Source organism: Ursus maritimus, unplaced genomic scaffold (genome assembly GCF_017311325.1).
Source record: "Ursus maritimus isolate PB19 unplaced genomic scaffold, ASM1731132v1 scaffold_29, whole genome shotgun sequence".
NCBI classification, from domain to species: domain Eukaryota; kingdom Metazoa; phylum Chordata; class Mammalia; order Carnivora; family Ursidae; genus Ursus; species Ursus maritimus.
The window spans coordinates 14,661,763-14,678,773 of record NW_024425452.1 but is presented as its reverse complement, the minus strand read 5'-3'; the positions used below and the strand labels follow the sequence as shown (position 1 = coordinate 14,678,773).

Sequence of the window (17,011 nt, the reverse complement as noted above, 5' to 3'; positions counted from 1 at the left end):
TATTTCATAACATTTTGCTATAATTGTATAAGTAACTTCATATCATCTTTGGAACATGGTGAATGTACCAATGAGCAAATAGATAAAACCCTTCAGTATATGCATTGCCTCTATTTTTGTTCAATAATATTTTGATTGAGCAATTAAACTTCTAAGATATTATGAGCTACCTTGACCGATATACTTCTAGAATCAGCTTTGGAGTCTTCTCATCATCTGGCAGATGTCTTAAGAGTAGGGAATTTGTTTTCTGTTTTTCAGGGTTTGCTTTTGATAGTTCTATTGTATGGTGCAATTAGGTTTTCTTTCTCTGAAGGCACAGCTGTAACTATTGTTGTGACAAATGCTGCTGGAGGAAACTGCTCTATTGCAAACAGGGTTGAGGAGATGGGCTTCAGTTCAGTGTTTTCTTTGGTCTGTCATAGACTTAATAGGAGGTTAAATCCTGCTCTGAAGAACTGTTAGTGGCAGGTGCAATTTCTGTCACCAAGATGGTCTCTGCTAATTTTTAATGCATCGATATCTCCAAATAGAAGCATTCTGTCATTCTCTCAATCCTTCCATTTGTGAAAACATTTTGATCAAAGAGTGCTTTTTGCTTCTTATTTTTTTAGTGAGACACAGCATCATATTTCATATAGAAATACCTTGTGTAATAGTAAAAATAAAATTTAGCCAAATAAAATAGCTCATTTTCTTTGCTCATTTTTCACGTACTTGAATTTTATTTTCTTTGCTAATTTTTCACATACTTGAATTTTATACTTTAAAAGTGAAATTGTATAGAAGCACACTTGCCCTATATAAACCTATTTGTTTATATAATAAATGTAATAAATAATAATGAGTAATTTCATTTGTGTGTTGGTACCATATTACTGCATTCATATATTTTTTTTTAAAGCTTATTTATTTGACAGAGAGAGACACAATGGGAGAGGGAACACAATCAGGGGGAGTGGGAGAGGGAGGAGCAGGCTTCCTGCTGAGCAGGGAGCCCGATGTGGGGTTCGATCCCAGGACCCTGGGATCATGACCTGAGCTGAAGGCAGACGCTTAATGACTGAGCCACCCAGGGGCCCGACTGCATTCATAGTCTTAATCATTTTCGCTTTGGGAATCAACTTATTTTGAGTAAATAATACAAAAAGCATGTTTAGGCTCAGTAATTTTTAAAAATGAGTAATGAAAGATACTGATTTCATTTATTCTGCTTATAATCTGGTAAAAGATTGGTTGATGGAGGATAAAAGAACTGGAATATTTTTATTATTTATAGTTCATTTAGGCAAATATATTAAGTAGCATAAGAATTAAATGTATTAAAATAGAATTTTAAAAATATTTTCTTCATAAATGAATGGCTCATATGAAATGAGTATAGTTGCATTAAGTGTTGTGTAACTTTCTATTCTTTCAATCCAGTGTTTATGGCAGAATTTGAGGTTTTCAATGTGTCATATTTAAAACATTAATCCACTTTATTTGACATAAATATTTTAGGATATTACAAGTTGTTTTTTTGGTAAGTAGATATTAGTTTAGATCTGCCCTTTGAAAAATTTCACCTGTTACAGGACTTAGCTCAGGATATTTTCTCCTTTTGTGGAGTATGGTTTATGTTTCAGGTTTACATTTTTTCTTTCAGGCTTTTTTTCTGAAAAAATTTTAATGTAGACTTAGTAAAGTCTCATCATAATTAGAATTAGTTATTTTCTTTTTCTTAAGCATGTAAACAATTAAAAAAGTAATTTTTAAAATGAGTAATAATAGTTTCAAACAAGCAATTGAAAAGCCTACTTTAAAATTAAATAAACTATTAAAAAGATATGCCTCACACATTTGCTGAGAATTTTTGTTAGATTTATATCAGTTACCATAATCATTACGAAATGCAGCATGTTTGTTGTTTGCTTGTCAAGAAGTTCATATTCCTTATTACATCTATTAGTAGACAAGTGAGTGCTTTCTTCTGTTTTCAGCACAGCCTAGACATTGATACATCAGATTCTGGCTTGCTGAAGATGACGGAGACCTTTGACAGGTTACCTGGCAAATGGAAGAATGAAGTTGAAAGTTTCATTATCAGCTTGTAGATCACATTCCCCCTCCCCCCCAACCTCCATTTTAAAAGAACAAGGGGGACATGGGTGGCTCAGTCGGTTAAGTGTCCTGCTCTTGTTGTGGCTCAGGTCATGATCTCAGGGTCTGAAATGGAACCCACATCTGCTCAGCATGGAGTCTGCTTGAGATTCTCTCTCTCTCTACCACTCTGCCCCTTCCCCACTCGTATGCGTGTGTGTGTGCGCTCTCTCTCTAAAACAAATTAAAATCTAAAAGAACAACAGTCAGTATCTAATTAACAAACAGATTTGTTCCAAAGTTTCTTTTTAAATTGGGTTTCCATACCTCATAGCATGTTTCCTTAACTGCTGTGTTAGGAAGCCAAGGCGTTATATTTGTGCCACGGCATCCTGTGGTTTCTGTGGGGGGAGTATGTCCCCTAGTTCCCTTCAGAAAACTGGAACACCTAGATGCATTACACTTCTTTCACCTCAGCCAACGCATTTCCATCTGGTAGCCTGGGGAGAAGGGCTAGCTCTTCTCTGGATTCCTCCCCGGTGTAGCTGAGACTCTTGGCTTCCTGTTTTATACCCCACCAGGGGCCTAATGCTTCCTGCTGGTCTCCCTGGTTGGCCTGGGAATGTACCCTCCATCCTGCTTTCCCCCAGGACAACAGCTCTGCCCTGCCACCCCAGCAGCTGCAGCGGAAGGCTGGGCAGGGTGCCTTGTGAGCCTGAGGCTTTCCATCCTGAGGGGAGGCTGCCTCTTTTTCTGTTTAATGAAGACAACATGATGTAGTGGGAGGAATGAAACATGTGGAGTCGGGATACTTGAAATTAGCCTGATACGAATATTTCTTCACTATGACATCTTGGGCAAATCATTTAACTTTTTTGTTGTTGTTGGTTGTGGTCGTAGTTTAGGGTATCTGGTTAGTGGGTTGTATTAGTTTACTTTTGTGTTCTTTCCTGCTTTAACATTATACACAATGATCATATATTTCCAAATGGGGATTGCAAATGATTGGGTTCTTAAAAGATGGCAAAGCAGGATTTTTTACCACACAAACTTTTACCCATCATGAACACAAATTAGGGTGTTTAGAGTTGCATGTATTAGGGATAACTGACATTATAATCTCAGTCTGTTACTAATGGGATGCCATGGTGGCTGGGGCTAAAACATGTTGTATAGAAATATGACATTAACATTGTATCTGTTTTTAGCAGATACACGTTATAGCTGTTTACTGAATATACAGGTTGTCATTCTTTTATTTTCTACAACCTAACAGTAAGTGGGAGACACGTATAGAAGAAAGTAAAGCAATATTGATAAATAAAGATGCATGTTTAAAATTTCTAAAAATTTGCAAAATTTAATGGTTTATGGAATTTGTTATGTGAAAAGGAAGCCGAAAAGAGATTTTTAAAAGTTATACTTTTGTGGTTGAAAGTCTATCTAAAATCTGTCTCTTTTCCAGTCTTAGTTCAGGGCGGTAGACATAACTGAAGCTTTAAGTAGCTTGCCACAGAGTGAGTCATCGGTGGGAACATTTACTATGATTTTACCAGCTGTCCAAGTGGAAGATGGGAGGTTATGTTAACTGTGTGCTGACACCAACCAACAATCAATTTATATTATTTGCAGTTTCTCTTTCAAGTAGAGCTATGAAAGATAGTATACCGGAGGTTCTAATTAGTTGGGTTTCTGATGTTTTATTACATGATAATTATAAGGGGACAGTATTTTTTTTTTTTTTTAATTATTTGAGAGAGAGAGTGCAAGTGCGGGGAGGGGTAGAGCGAGAGGGAGAGACTCTCAAGCAGACTCCCCACTGAGGGTGGAACCCAACACAGGGCTGGATCTCACGACCCTGAGATCATGACTGAGCTGAAATCAAGAGTTGGATGTTTAACTGACTGAGCCATCCAGGTGCCCCAAGGGGGCAGTATTTTAAAATTTAATTTATGCTGCCATCCAAATGGCTACGTTACGCAACAGGCTTGTTTAATATAGAATTGAAAGTATGTATACTCCTTTCAAGATAGCACCCTCATACCTCAGTGGGAAAAGATGCTAGGAACCATCCAGAAGTTATGCTTCACTCAGGGAGGGGCAGTTGAGGTTTGTTCCCTGAGGCCAGCCCCATTCCATGAATACTTGTGACTGATGGGACTGTCTTAGAAGGGGAGAGATTGAAGGAATTTGGGGTGGGGTGGTATCATAGAGCTTAATGGAGAGCATAAAGGAGCAAATCTGGGGGCAAAAGAGGGATTAGTGCCTTTCAAGAGAGGGTGGGGAGATTTGGGAGGACTGAGCCAATAGTCTAGGTAGTCTTCACACAGTCCTGCCTCCAGCTGTTCCCTTTGCCATCGGATGCTGAGTGATTTGACATTGCAGGCAGCCACAGAGGGCAGTGGGTGATAGAGAAGGCTCTGCACCCCATGGGATCCACATCACACAGTCTGGCATCTGCCATCATGTTAGGCCTCATGCAACAAATTTGCCAACTAACCATTATCCAGAAATTATTGAAATACTTATCACTGACTAATAAATAGAGACTACAAGCAGGTGGTAGAAAATGTCCAGTTTCTATTATTAGATTGTGCTCCATCTGCTAATTATAAAAACATCAGTGGTTCATTTTTTTTTGACTCTTGAATGAAACACACTAAGGGAAAACGTACTGTAGAATATTTCTTACTAGTTATATGAAATCAGCTTAATTTGAGTAGCAGTTAGTAAATAGAATGATGTTTTATGCTGATTCTAGTAACCAGTAGTCTATAGTTCATAGTTTATTAAAAAATGTTGGTTAGACGTAGTTGTGTATAATTTCATTGTTTAATTTAGGAAATGATCAGAAGAAATAGGTAAATGTTAGACCATTTTTTTCCTACTTCCTTATTATTATTATTTTTTCTCTATAGTAACGGCAGACATGCATTTTAAGTGTTTTTTTTTTCCTCCACTATGTCAGATTTTGTTAATTCATGACTCTGGTTTTCTTTGTTTTCATTTCAAACCATTCATTTCTCTTTGTCCTTTTTGTTTTCAGTTGCTGGAGCATTTAGTATCAAAAGTTAACTGTTACATGTCTTTTTTCTTAGAATATTGACACTGAAGTATTTAAGAGTAAAGGGGAATCATGCGTGCAACTTCCTCTCAAATAATTTAAAAATTATTATATATATATGTGTGTAATATATGACGATTAGGTAGATGTAGATAGATAGGAGAAAAAGCAAATGTGGTAAAATATTTGCTTAGGGGAATGTGAAGAGTATACAGAAATTCTTTTTAGTATTTTTGCAACTTTTCTGTAAATATGAAGTAATTTTTAAAAAGTTAATTTTACTTGTCCTAAAATAATCTGTCTACAAATATAAAACCGTAAGTAATAAATTGTTATTTTCCCACTGTAGGAATCTCTAATGTGAAAATATATTCTATGAAAAGAAAGTTTAAAAAAAAAATAAAATTCTAGGGGCGCCTGGGTGGCTCAATATGTTAAGGGTCTGCCTTTGGCTCAGGTTATGATCCCAGGGTCCTAGGATTGAGCCCCGCCTCAGGCTCCCTGCTCAGTGGGGGAGCCTGCTTCTCCTTCTGCCCCTTTCCCTGCTTGTGCTTTCTCTCTCTCTCAAATAAATAAATAAAATCTTTTAAAAGAATAAATCAAATTCTATATAATTTAAAAAAAGCTTATTCCAATAAGCTGAAGTAAACTCTTTGTATCTTTGGGGAAAAAAAGATCAGTGTGGGAAATTTCAATTGATTTCTTAAGCAGTGTACCGGTTTTCAAAAGTAGTGTTTGTTATGGATAAAAAATAGGTAAGAGACTTTACCAGAGTTTGGGTGGGTGGCCCAGCAGTCAGTGGTATGTCACTTGGATGAAGTCGAGGTAGCCCAGGGTTTGGGTTTTAGTTTTGAAGGTGTAGAGACTAAAGTTTTGTCTCAGAAAGATTGACCTGTTCCAGGTAAATAAACTCTCAGGACACTGATGTATAAACTGGAACATCAGTTTCTTAACATCTAGTGTAAAGAATGGAGTTGCTCTGTGGACTGGATATTCGTGCTGGATGGATTCTTCCCACTAGAAAAGTTACAGGAGAAGCTGTGGTGTGTTTGGAAGTGAGGATAACATAGACCATTTTGAAGAGCAAAAATTTTTTATTTTGATGAAGTCCAGCTTCTCCATTTTTGTGGTTCATGCTTTTGATGTCATATTTAAGAAGTCTTTGCCTAACACAAGATCATAAAGATTTTCAGGACTTGGGGCGCCTGGGTGGCATAGCGGTTAAGCGTCTGCCTTCGGCTCAGGGCGTGATCCCGGCGTTACGGGATCGAGCCCCACATCAGGCTCCTCTGCTATGAGCCTGCTTCTTCCTCTCCCACTCCCCCTGCTTGTGTTCCCTCTCTCGCTGGCTGTCTCTATCTCTGTCAACTAAATAAATAAAATCTTTAAAAAAAAAATAAATAAAGATTTTCAGGACCACAGCACTTGGAAAAAAGTTAACAACGTTAAATATTGCTGGGGAAAAGTATTGCACAAAGAAAAAGTAAAAAGGGACTATAGAGCACATTAAGGTAGAAACTGAAATTTAATTTTCACATGCAAAAATACAGTAGCAAAAGTTGCAAATGATTCTACTCTTTATGAATCAGCCGTGGGATAAAAGTATTTTTATTTGTAAAGGATCACCGTTAATTATTATCATGAGATTAAAAGAGTTGCTCTAACAATATCTGAGTTTGGTTTAATACAGTTATGATCATCTCCTTTGTGAAAATGTACTTAATGGAGCCACTTCAGTGTGGTCATTCGGGTACTATGTCTTCTGTGTTATGTTTCTTGAGAAATTTACTATTGCAGTGGAATTTTAGGAAAGTCAGTATTTTATTTTTTCAAATTTTAATTGTCAAAAGATACTGATATATATTTTAAAGCCCCAGGATATCGAGAATTTTTTTGGAATAAGCAATATAATATTTTATGTATTTTGTCTTTAATTGATAAATTAATGAGAAATTTCAGTGGTGCCAAAACATTTATCTCTGTGTAACTAGGGTCATAACTACCTTAAAGTACCTTAAAGCTTTTTTTTTTTTTAATAACATTTTCATCTTGTTTAATGATACATTTTCCCAGAACTGGATTTAAAAGTAATTTTTGGGATGCCTGGGTGGCTCAGTGGGTTGAGAGGCTGCCTTCGGCTCAGATCATGATCCCAGGGTCCTGGGATCAAGTCCCGCATCAGGCTCCTTGCTTAGCAGGGAGCCTGCTTCTCCCTCTGCCTGCTGCTCCCCCTGCTTGTGCGCTCTCTCTCTCTCTCTCTCTCTCTCTGTCAAATAAATAAATAAATAAATAAATAAATAAATAAAATCTTTAAAAAGAAATAAAAGTAATTGTGATGGGGGGCTCCTGGGGGTCTCAGTTGGTCAGGCATCTGACTCTTGGTTTTGGCTCAGGTCATGATCTCAGGGTTGTGGGATGGAGCCCTACATTGAGCTCTATGCTGGGCGTTCTTGGGATTCTTTCCCTCCCTCTTCCTCTGCCCCTCCCCACAATGTACTGGCACATGCGTGCTCTCTCTCTTAAAAAAAAATAATTGCAGTAACCTGGTCTTGAGAATCTGGAAATTGCCTAAATCCTTCAGATTGCAGAGTCATAGATGATCTATATCTGATTACCATCCATTTAATCTTTAAGATAAAAAATAATTGTAGTTAGAGCCCGTGGCATATTTTGCACTTATTCACTATATATACATTAGTGTAGCCTGTATCTTGAGAGCTCGAATTCATGAATGAAATCTAATTTAAAGGAGTTCAGATTCATGCTGTGAAGAAAACAACTTAATTGTAATAATTTCAAGACTGAATTTTGTCATGTGTTTGATATTCAAGACTTTAGGAGATTCAGTGAAATGGGATCATGGACCTTGGCCTCTGTTCTTTGTATTTGTGTGATGGGAAAATCTTGCCTTTGTTTCCTGCACCATGATTCCCAGTTCAGGAGAATGGGTTACAAAGAAATTGTATCTGTGCTGTCCAGATTCCCCATGAGTCACAGAAATTCCTGTGGTACTGCCTGGTGGGGAGTTGTCTTAAAGCTTTAACAAAAGGAAGGTGACATGTTGGAATACTATTAAATAGTGTTTGAGCTCTTGCCCTGTTAGAATGAGTGTTGACTTGAAAGCTGGCCAGCTTGGTCTGCTTGTAAGATTCCTATTAGAGGCTGTAGGCGATGGATCCTCTCCTTAGAGCTATCTTTTTTTTTTTTTTTTTTAAGATTTTATTTATTTATTTGACACAGAGAGAGACAGCCAGCGAGAGAGGGAACACAGGCAGGGGGAGTGGGAGAGGAAGAAGCAGGCTCCCAGCGGAGGAGCCTGATGTGGGGCTCGATCCCAGAACGCCGGGATCATGCCCTGAGCCGAAGGCAGACGCTTAACGACTGAGCCACCCAGGCGCCCCTCCTTAGAGATATCTTACTGAAGGGAATTCTGCCTCTGGCAGTCAGAAGGATGGTTGGTAGACACTCAATAATTATCTCAAAAGAAAATGGCAGTGGTGAATTTAAATAAAAGATGTTAGCACTCAGATTCAGTCCAAGACTATCCTAGATATTCTTTATTATATTTTGCAGACTCCTGAACACTTAAGAGACTGAAGGTGGATTTAAGCAGTAGCGTCACTATTACAGAGATTAAGGAAGTTTTTAAAAAGCCTCCTTTGGAAAGCAAAGTATCAAATAAGATTGTAGGATGAATTTTAAAAGTGACTTCCAAAGGAATAGGCTATTTCCAAATACTTGATGTCGTCCATGTTCTAGAGTCAGTTGTTAGTATGCCATAGAATTTCAAGAGCACAAGGGTTTTATGATCTTGGCTCTGCCAGTTTACCTAGGTTTTACTTTCCTTACCTGCAAAATATGGATAATGTCCACTTACAGGATGTTTTGGGGATGAAATGGGATGATATATGTAAAGCATGTAGCTAAGTGCTTAGCACATAGTAAACACCCCCAAACGGCGGCTATGAGTGCATAGATGTTCATGTCAGCTACAGTATTTTGGATCATTTGTCAGTATTGTACTGTATAATATTCTTTCTGTGTCTTGGACCTTCTTAAGTATAATGATTTTCCTCTTTTCAAATTGAATTTTGACCTTTTCAAAAGTCTGGAATTCACTGAAGACAAGGAATTATCCAATACTCTATGAATGGTGATGTTTATATTGGCTTGGCTGGGGGCCAGGTGGCAAATAACACTCAAAAGCAGACATAAATTTTTCCCTTTAGAAGAGGCCCTGCGGTGCTCCTTCCTTGCATCAGGATCCTGTGGATATCAATGGGTGTTATGTGTGTAGAGCAAGGGAAAGGTCTTGCTCCTAAAAAGTAGGGCAATGTGCTATATGAGATAAGTTAGTATGTTCTCATGAGCTCATGTTTGTCCTAAAAGAAGTCATTGTCTTGAGGTCCTCAGAGTCTAGCTAGCAGTAAAGAGTCAATATTTGGTATATTTCTCAGTGGTTGAATGTTACTAGGACCTTCTGAATTTGTCAAAAAACTAGAGGTATTAAAATCCAAACAAAAATATTTATTAAAAATATTTATTAAAATCTTACACACCTATACTTTGTTAAAGCGATATTTGCTGAGTTTATTACCAAATTTAAAAGATTGATTTAAATATTTTCCCCAAAAGTTGAAAGACAAGTGGCACTTGAAATCATAATAAAGTTAAGAACCTTTTTGCTCACTGGCCATGGAGATCAGAAAATATTATCCTAATTAGTTATAGAATTCTGAAATATAAATATATTTCTCATTATGTCATTTAATTCTGGTCATGATTCATTGTACTTAAAATGCTCAGTTTTCAAACCTGTCTTCTGGTTATTCCTTAAGTATAAAATATAAATAGATTAATGAAAAAATAAGTAAAAATGAGAGCAGTATTAAGAAATTAGAAATCAGCTTTAGTTTCTCCCTTAAGATTTATTATGTGACATGCCATTAAGATTAGAACATTTAGCAAGTTTTATGTAATTTCTTTTGACTTATTATTATGATTCTTTTTACCAAGAGTTTCTCAAAAATTTTATATGTACAAGTCCTATGAATATGTCAAGAGTCTTTGGTTTTTCCATGTAATTATAAAGGTGAAGTTGTATGTTCTGGGGGAAAAAGAGGGTTTTAATTTTTATCTGAACATTTTGTAAGAGGAGAACATTTATGATCCTTGTCTAACTTGTGAATGATATATATTAAGCAAATATATACTCCCCGTGTAGAAAGCAAAGTTTTTAGGGCCCTTTTATATGGTATTTTCTCACTTTATAGCAAAGGAAACTGAAGCTCAGAGAGTAAAATGATTTGCTTAAGTTTAGCAGTTGACATTCCTTAAACAAGCTTTCCCCCAAGTATAATTGAAAAATAGCCCATGAGATGGGGAGATGTGACAGCCGAATAAATGCATTGTTGTACTCTGGATATGATCCTGGAACAAAAGGAGGACTTTAACGGAAAAACTAGTGAAATCCAAATAAAGTCTGGAATTTAGTTTTTTAGAAAATGTATAAGGAGTTAAAAATTCTTTGGGGAACACAAAGACAAAATGTCTGAAGACAACTGAGCAGTTGAAAATCTTGCATGTGTGCAAGTAGATACAAGAGTTTTTTTTTAATCCTGTCGATTTTAATAGAGAAACTTTGAAAATAACCTAAATGTCTGTCAATATTATAATGGATAAATAATGATTGTATAATTGGGCAGTGAGTAGTGCTACTACATATTAGTTAGAAATGGGGGCACCTGGGTGTCTCAGTCGTTAGGCGTCTGCCTTTGGCTCAGGTCATGATCCCAGAGTTCTGGGATCGAGCCCCGCATCGGGCTCCCTGCTCAGCGGGCCTGCTTCTCCTTCTCCCACTCCCCCAGCTTGTGTTCCCTTTCTTGCTGCCTCTCTCTCTGTCAAATAAATAAATAAAATCTTAAAAAGAAAAAAAAGAAAAAAAAAAAAAGAAATGAACTAGAATTGTATCAACAGCATTAACTTTTAAAGTTAGTGTCACTAAATATAGCAAACTATCAAACCTTTTTTTGAATAAGTTTTTATTTTTTAATTTTAATTTTTATTATTTTTTAAAGATTTTATTCATTTACTAGAAAGCGCACGCATGAGAGAGAGCAAGAGCAGGGGGAGAGGGAGAAGCAGGCTCCCCGCTGAGCAGGGAGCCCAATGCAGGACTCAATCCCAGGACCCTGGGATCATGACCAGAGCCAAGAGCAGGCGCTTAACTGACGGAGCCACCCATGTGCCCCTGAATAAGTTTTTAAATGAAGTCTTTATTTAAACATTATAATATATGCACATGGTTATAAAATCAAACAGGATTTGTAATGAATCAGAAGGATTTGTAATGAAAATGCAGTTTCAGATCCAGAGCTCTTCTCTTTTCTTACCTTGTCCTTAAATGCCATTTGAAATCATGCTTTGGTTTTTCTGGTGGTTACTTACATGTCTCTAAATAAAATGTTTATACTGTTACTTTAAAAAATATGCTGCTGTAGACATGTTCTATTCCTGTTAAGACTAATGAAGATGTACCCTGCTTATAGAATGCTTTTTTTATAATTAAGTTTTATTTTTTATTGGACCCATTTTTAAATGGATTGGTCACATTATTTAAAAGTAGAATAGTTCTATATAACTTATTACAAAAACCAGCGTACCACTTACGCCCACCACTCTAACTATTGTTTTCACCCAGAGACAAGTACTTTAGACTTTTGTCTGTTTTGGTATTTGAATTATATCATTAAATAACATATTTTTCGATTGACCTACTGAATTTCTGTTTTATGCATTGTCTGGTGGAAAGTGAGCATTTAGCCCTCTTTAACCTCTTCTACCACCAGACATGTCATAGTCCCTATCCTGCCCCCTACCACTGTAGTCGTGTCATTCATTTGTGTAGATCAGTGTTCTGTGTTCACATTATTGTGTTTAAGTAAATGATGTTCACGCTGAGATGTGGAATAAAATAGGATGACTTTTCCTTTCTTGTACAACTTTTTGTGTTCTCTGGAGTAATAATTATCTTGCTTCTGTGATTATTAGTTTTCTAGGTACTTATCACAAATCCATCCCCAGATTGTCCCCCATTTGTTAAAATTTTCTCTGGCTACATTCAAATACATGGGGTATTTTATTTTTTTGGATACTATTCCCATAAAACTGTGGGAATCCATTCTGGATTGGTTTCCTTCTATCTCTGGGGCATTTAACCATCATTCTGGGGATACCATTTGCCTGTTCCCTGTTTGCTGCCTTCCTCTTTCTTTGCCATGCCTTTCTCTTCCTTGCTTTACAACCTTGTTCGGCTGAACTGCCTTTTCAAGTAGTACCCTGAGGAAAGGTGCAGGGAACATAATCTTGTGAGACCTCAGTGTTCTGGAAAAGTTTTTATTATGTGCTTACATTTAATTGCTAATTCCTAGATTGAGAATAAATTTTCCTTCAGAATTTCGGAAGTGCTGATTTGTTGCCTTTTGGGCTTTCATTATTGCTGTTAAGAAACCCCAAAATCATTCTCCCTCCTTCTCTCTCTCTCTCTTTTTAAAGATTTTTTTTTATTTATTTATGAGAGACAGAGGCAGAGGCAGAGGGAGAAGCAGGCTCCCCACAGAGCAGGGAGCCCGATGCGGGACTCAATCCCAGGACCCTGGCATCATGACCTGAGTGGCAGGCAGACACTTAACCAACTGAGCCACCCAGGCCCCCCTCTTCTCTCTCTTTTTCCTTAGTTTCTGGGCAAATTTAGGACAACGATTCTCAATCTGGCTGATCTTTAGAATCATCTGGGAACTTCAACCAAGTCCTGGTATGAGAGATTTTGAAATAGTTGGTCTGGAGGGGAGCCAAAACATGGTGTTTCTGAAAAGCTCCCTAGGTAGTTCAGATATACAGCCAAGGTTGAGAACTGCTGTTTCAAGATCTTTTGTCTCCAGTGTACTTAAATTTCATGATATTATGCTGTGATGTGGGTCTCTTCATCCGTTGAGGTAGGCACTCGATTGTCCCATTAATATGGAAATTTATGTCCTTTAATTTTGGGAAGTTTTTTTTCCCCCACATTAAAACACTTATAATTGAAGTATTTTTCTTTTATGTGCAGTGAGTTAGAATTAAGATAGGTATCTTGGATATCTGCTGTTAAAATAGGCCTCTTGGATGACCCATTGAAGGAAGTTCACTTAATCCACCTTACTGAAGCCTGTGTCCTTCACGTACGGATGGAAACACGGCTGCACATATTGAGGCCATGTTTCTGGATCAGACCGTGCCAGTTTGAGCAGATATGGCCAGAACGAAAACCCTGGCCAAATTTCCTTGGATGGCCACAGTGGAGCTGCTGTTGAATCCATTGCTCTCTTGGATGCAGCGAGGCAAAAGGAATTTTGGGAAGTTTTTGATTTCCTTTCCTCAAGTTCTTCTATTGTTTGCAGGCCCTCTGCTTGTCTCTTCTGTTTTTTTGTAGTTTTTTTCCTTTTGTTTTGGTTTCTAAGTGATTTCCTCAGTTTGACCTTCCAGTCCTTCCACTGAATCTTTCTTTTCTATTTTTGTTTTCCAAGAATTCATTTCCTCCCCATCTTTATTGAGATAAAGTTGACATATCTCCTTGTGTAAGTTTAAAGTATACAATGTGATGATTTGATATATGTATATATTGTGAAGTGATTACCACAATAAGGTTAGTTAACACATCCATCAGTTCACATAGTTAACCTTCTTGTCTTTTATGGTGACAACATTTAAAATTTACTCTCCTATCCTAGCAACCTTCAGGTATGCAATACAGCATTAGCTATAGCCCTGGTGCTGTACATTAGGTCCCTAGACTTATTCATTTTATAATTGAAGGTTTGTGACCCTTTGACCAATATCTCCCCATTCCCCGGCTCCTGGCAACCATCCGTCTGCTCTCCGTCTCTGTGAGTTAGGTCATTTTAGCTTCCACATATAAGTAAGATCATAAAGTATTTGTCTTCCTCTGTCTTATTTTACTTGGCATAGTGCTCTCAAGGTTCATACGTGCTGTTGCAAATGGCATTTCCTTCCCTTTTACAGCAGAATAATATTCCATTCTATAAATACATACCGCATTTTCTGTATCCTTTCACCGAGGTGGACACCTAGGTTGGTGGTGGACACCTGGGTTGCTTCCATGCCTTGGCTATGGTGAACAATGCTGCAGTGAACATGGGAGTGCAGATGTCTCTTCAAGATAATGATCTTATTTCTTTCAGATATATACCCGGAAGTGAGATTGCTGGATCATATATGGTAGTTCCGTTTTTAATTTTTTGAGAAACTTCAGTATTTCTTTCCATAGTGGCTATTATCAGTTTGCATTCTGCTCAGTAGTGTGCAGGGATTCCCTTTTCTTTCTGGCCAGGCCAAGACTTACCTCTTGTCTTTTTTTTTTTTTTTTAAGGTTTTATTTTTTTTTATTATTATTTTTTAAAGATTTTATTTATTTATTTGACAGAGATAGAGACAGCCAGTGAGAGAGGGAACACAAGCAGGGGGAGTGGGAGAGGAAGAAGCAGGCTCCCAGTGGAGGAGCCTGATGTAGGGCTCGATCCCACAACGCCGGGATCACGCCCTGAGCCGAAGGCAGACGCTTAACTGCTGTGCCACCAGGCGCCCCAAGGTTTTATTTTTAAGTTATCTCTCCACCCAACGTGGGGCTCAGGCTCAATAATCCTGAGATCAAGAGTTGCCTGCCCTGCGGACTGAGCCAACCAGGCACCATCTACCTCTTGTCTTTTTGACGATAGCCATCCTAACAGGAGTGAGATCCTATCGTTGTGGTTTTGATTCGCATTTCCCTGATGATCAGTGATGCTGAGCACCTCTTCACATACCTGTTGACATAGCCTCTTTTTTTTTTTTAAGATTTTATTTATTTATTTGATAGAGAGCACAAGGAGGTGAAGTGGGAGAAGCAGGCTCCCCGCTGAGCGGAGAGCCTGATGACCTGTTTTTTTTTTGTTTTTTTTTTTTAAGATTTTATTTATTTATTCGACAGAGATAGAGACAGCCAGCGAGAGAGGGAACACAAGCAGGGGGAGTGGGAGAGGAAGAAGCAGGCTCCTAGTGGAGGAGCCTGATGTGGGGCTCGATCCCATAACGCCGGGATCACGCCCTGAGCCGAAGGCAGGCGCTTAACCGCTGTGCCACCCAGGCGCCCCTGATGACCTGGGTTTTGGATCCCAGGACCCTGGGATCATGACCTGAGCTGAAGGCAGATGCTTAACAGACTGAGCCATCCAGGCACGCCGAGAATAATGTTTTCAACTCCAGCTGAGGGAACTGGGCAGAGGATGTTCATTTTTAGTATATGAACTCATACTTAGTCTCCTGTCTTATCTGTGTCTCTTGTCATGCAGATTAGAGACCCTGTCTCTGTTTCACTCTCTCCAGAGAATACATCCCTCGCCTTTTGGGGGTTGGGAAGTCATCTGAGGGGGGGAAATTTGCTTCTTAGACTTTGCCTTTTGAGGCCCTTCAAGGCCCACCTCCACCCTCATTTCTAGAGTTGCCTGGTACCATGAATTTCTGGTGTGGTTTTTGAGGGTTTCAAGGTGTGAATCAGGTTGCTTCTCAACTTTCCTCACCTGGCTTAGGATTCAGCTCTCTGTTGTGTCAGGCACCACAAGCTCTTTTGCTTTCTAGCTCCCAAATTTTTTTTTTTTTTTTTTTTTTTTTAACAACTCCTTTTCCTTTCTCCTGGTTTTTGCGGCGTATCCTAAAACCAAATCCAGTTACTGTCAGTGTAATGTGTTTTCACGAGAGAGTAGAGGTAAGTTGTTCAATTTGATCTATTTAATCAGAACCAAATAATGTGATTATAAATGAAATATAAAGAGTTAGTAAAAGGCCTCAGACTGTCATGGTTCCACCTTGCAAGTCAGCTCTGAATCTCAGTCAGATTACTTGGTATATGTAGTGTCTGCAGAGATCTGGCAACAGCTCGTGTTTGGTGTTCTTTGGTGGTGGATCATGCTGTAATTAGTTGGACTGAAAGTTAAATTTGGAGAAGTTATTTAAAGTCTTCTGCTGCAATGCAGGTTGACAGCCTGTATTAAAATAAAATGTTTAGTTTAGAAACCTTAAAAACACTGTTTCGGTTACAACTGAAAGAGCTTGAATTTTATTCCTTAAATCAGTCATTGACTATATTAGCATTTAAACATTCTTTTTTCTCAATATCATGTGTACCTCAACCAGATGTCATAAAGAAAACTTAGAAATTACAACTCATATCGATTTTTTTCATTATATATATATATAATATAAACTCTATAATGTAATATTTCATTGTAAGACCTTTTTCTTTAGGGAATTGATAACAGTATCTTAAGGAACTATTAATAAAAATACTGGGTTTTTAAAATTTTGCTTAGTGTTATTTATGATTACTTATCTATTGGGGCAGTGTGTTCATTCTTCACTGCATATTCATTTAAATTTAGAAAGCTGGTCTGAAATTAGGATGTATTTGCTGAAATGAGAATAAGCCAGATTTTTAATGTTTATACTAACCAGAAACTTTCTTTTTCTTTTTGTAAATATTTTTCTTCTCTTCAAAGCACAGTGTTCTATCTAAGACTCTCTTTTGGTTGTTAGGATTCTTTGTCAGTGGGTTGCTTTCCCTCCATTGTTTTATTTTGAAAAACTTAACATTTATAGAAAAATTGAAGGAATGTATACTGTCTGTACTCTTCACCTAAGTTCACTGATCACTAACATTTTGGTGCTCTATTTTTAATTTTAACTGAACCATTAAAAATTAAGTTTACACATCATGATACTTTGTCCCCAAATAATTATGTATGTGCTCAGAATAAGGACATCCTTTTACATGAT

General features: G+C 37.6%; 1 protein-coding gene across 2 annotated transcripts in view; it reads left to right on the top strand.

Moving 5' to 3' along the window:
* Positions 1-17,011, top strand: part of DST (dystonin) — a 342,160-nt gene that overhangs the window by 26,794 nt on the left and 298,355 nt on the right. The window lies entirely within an intron of this gene.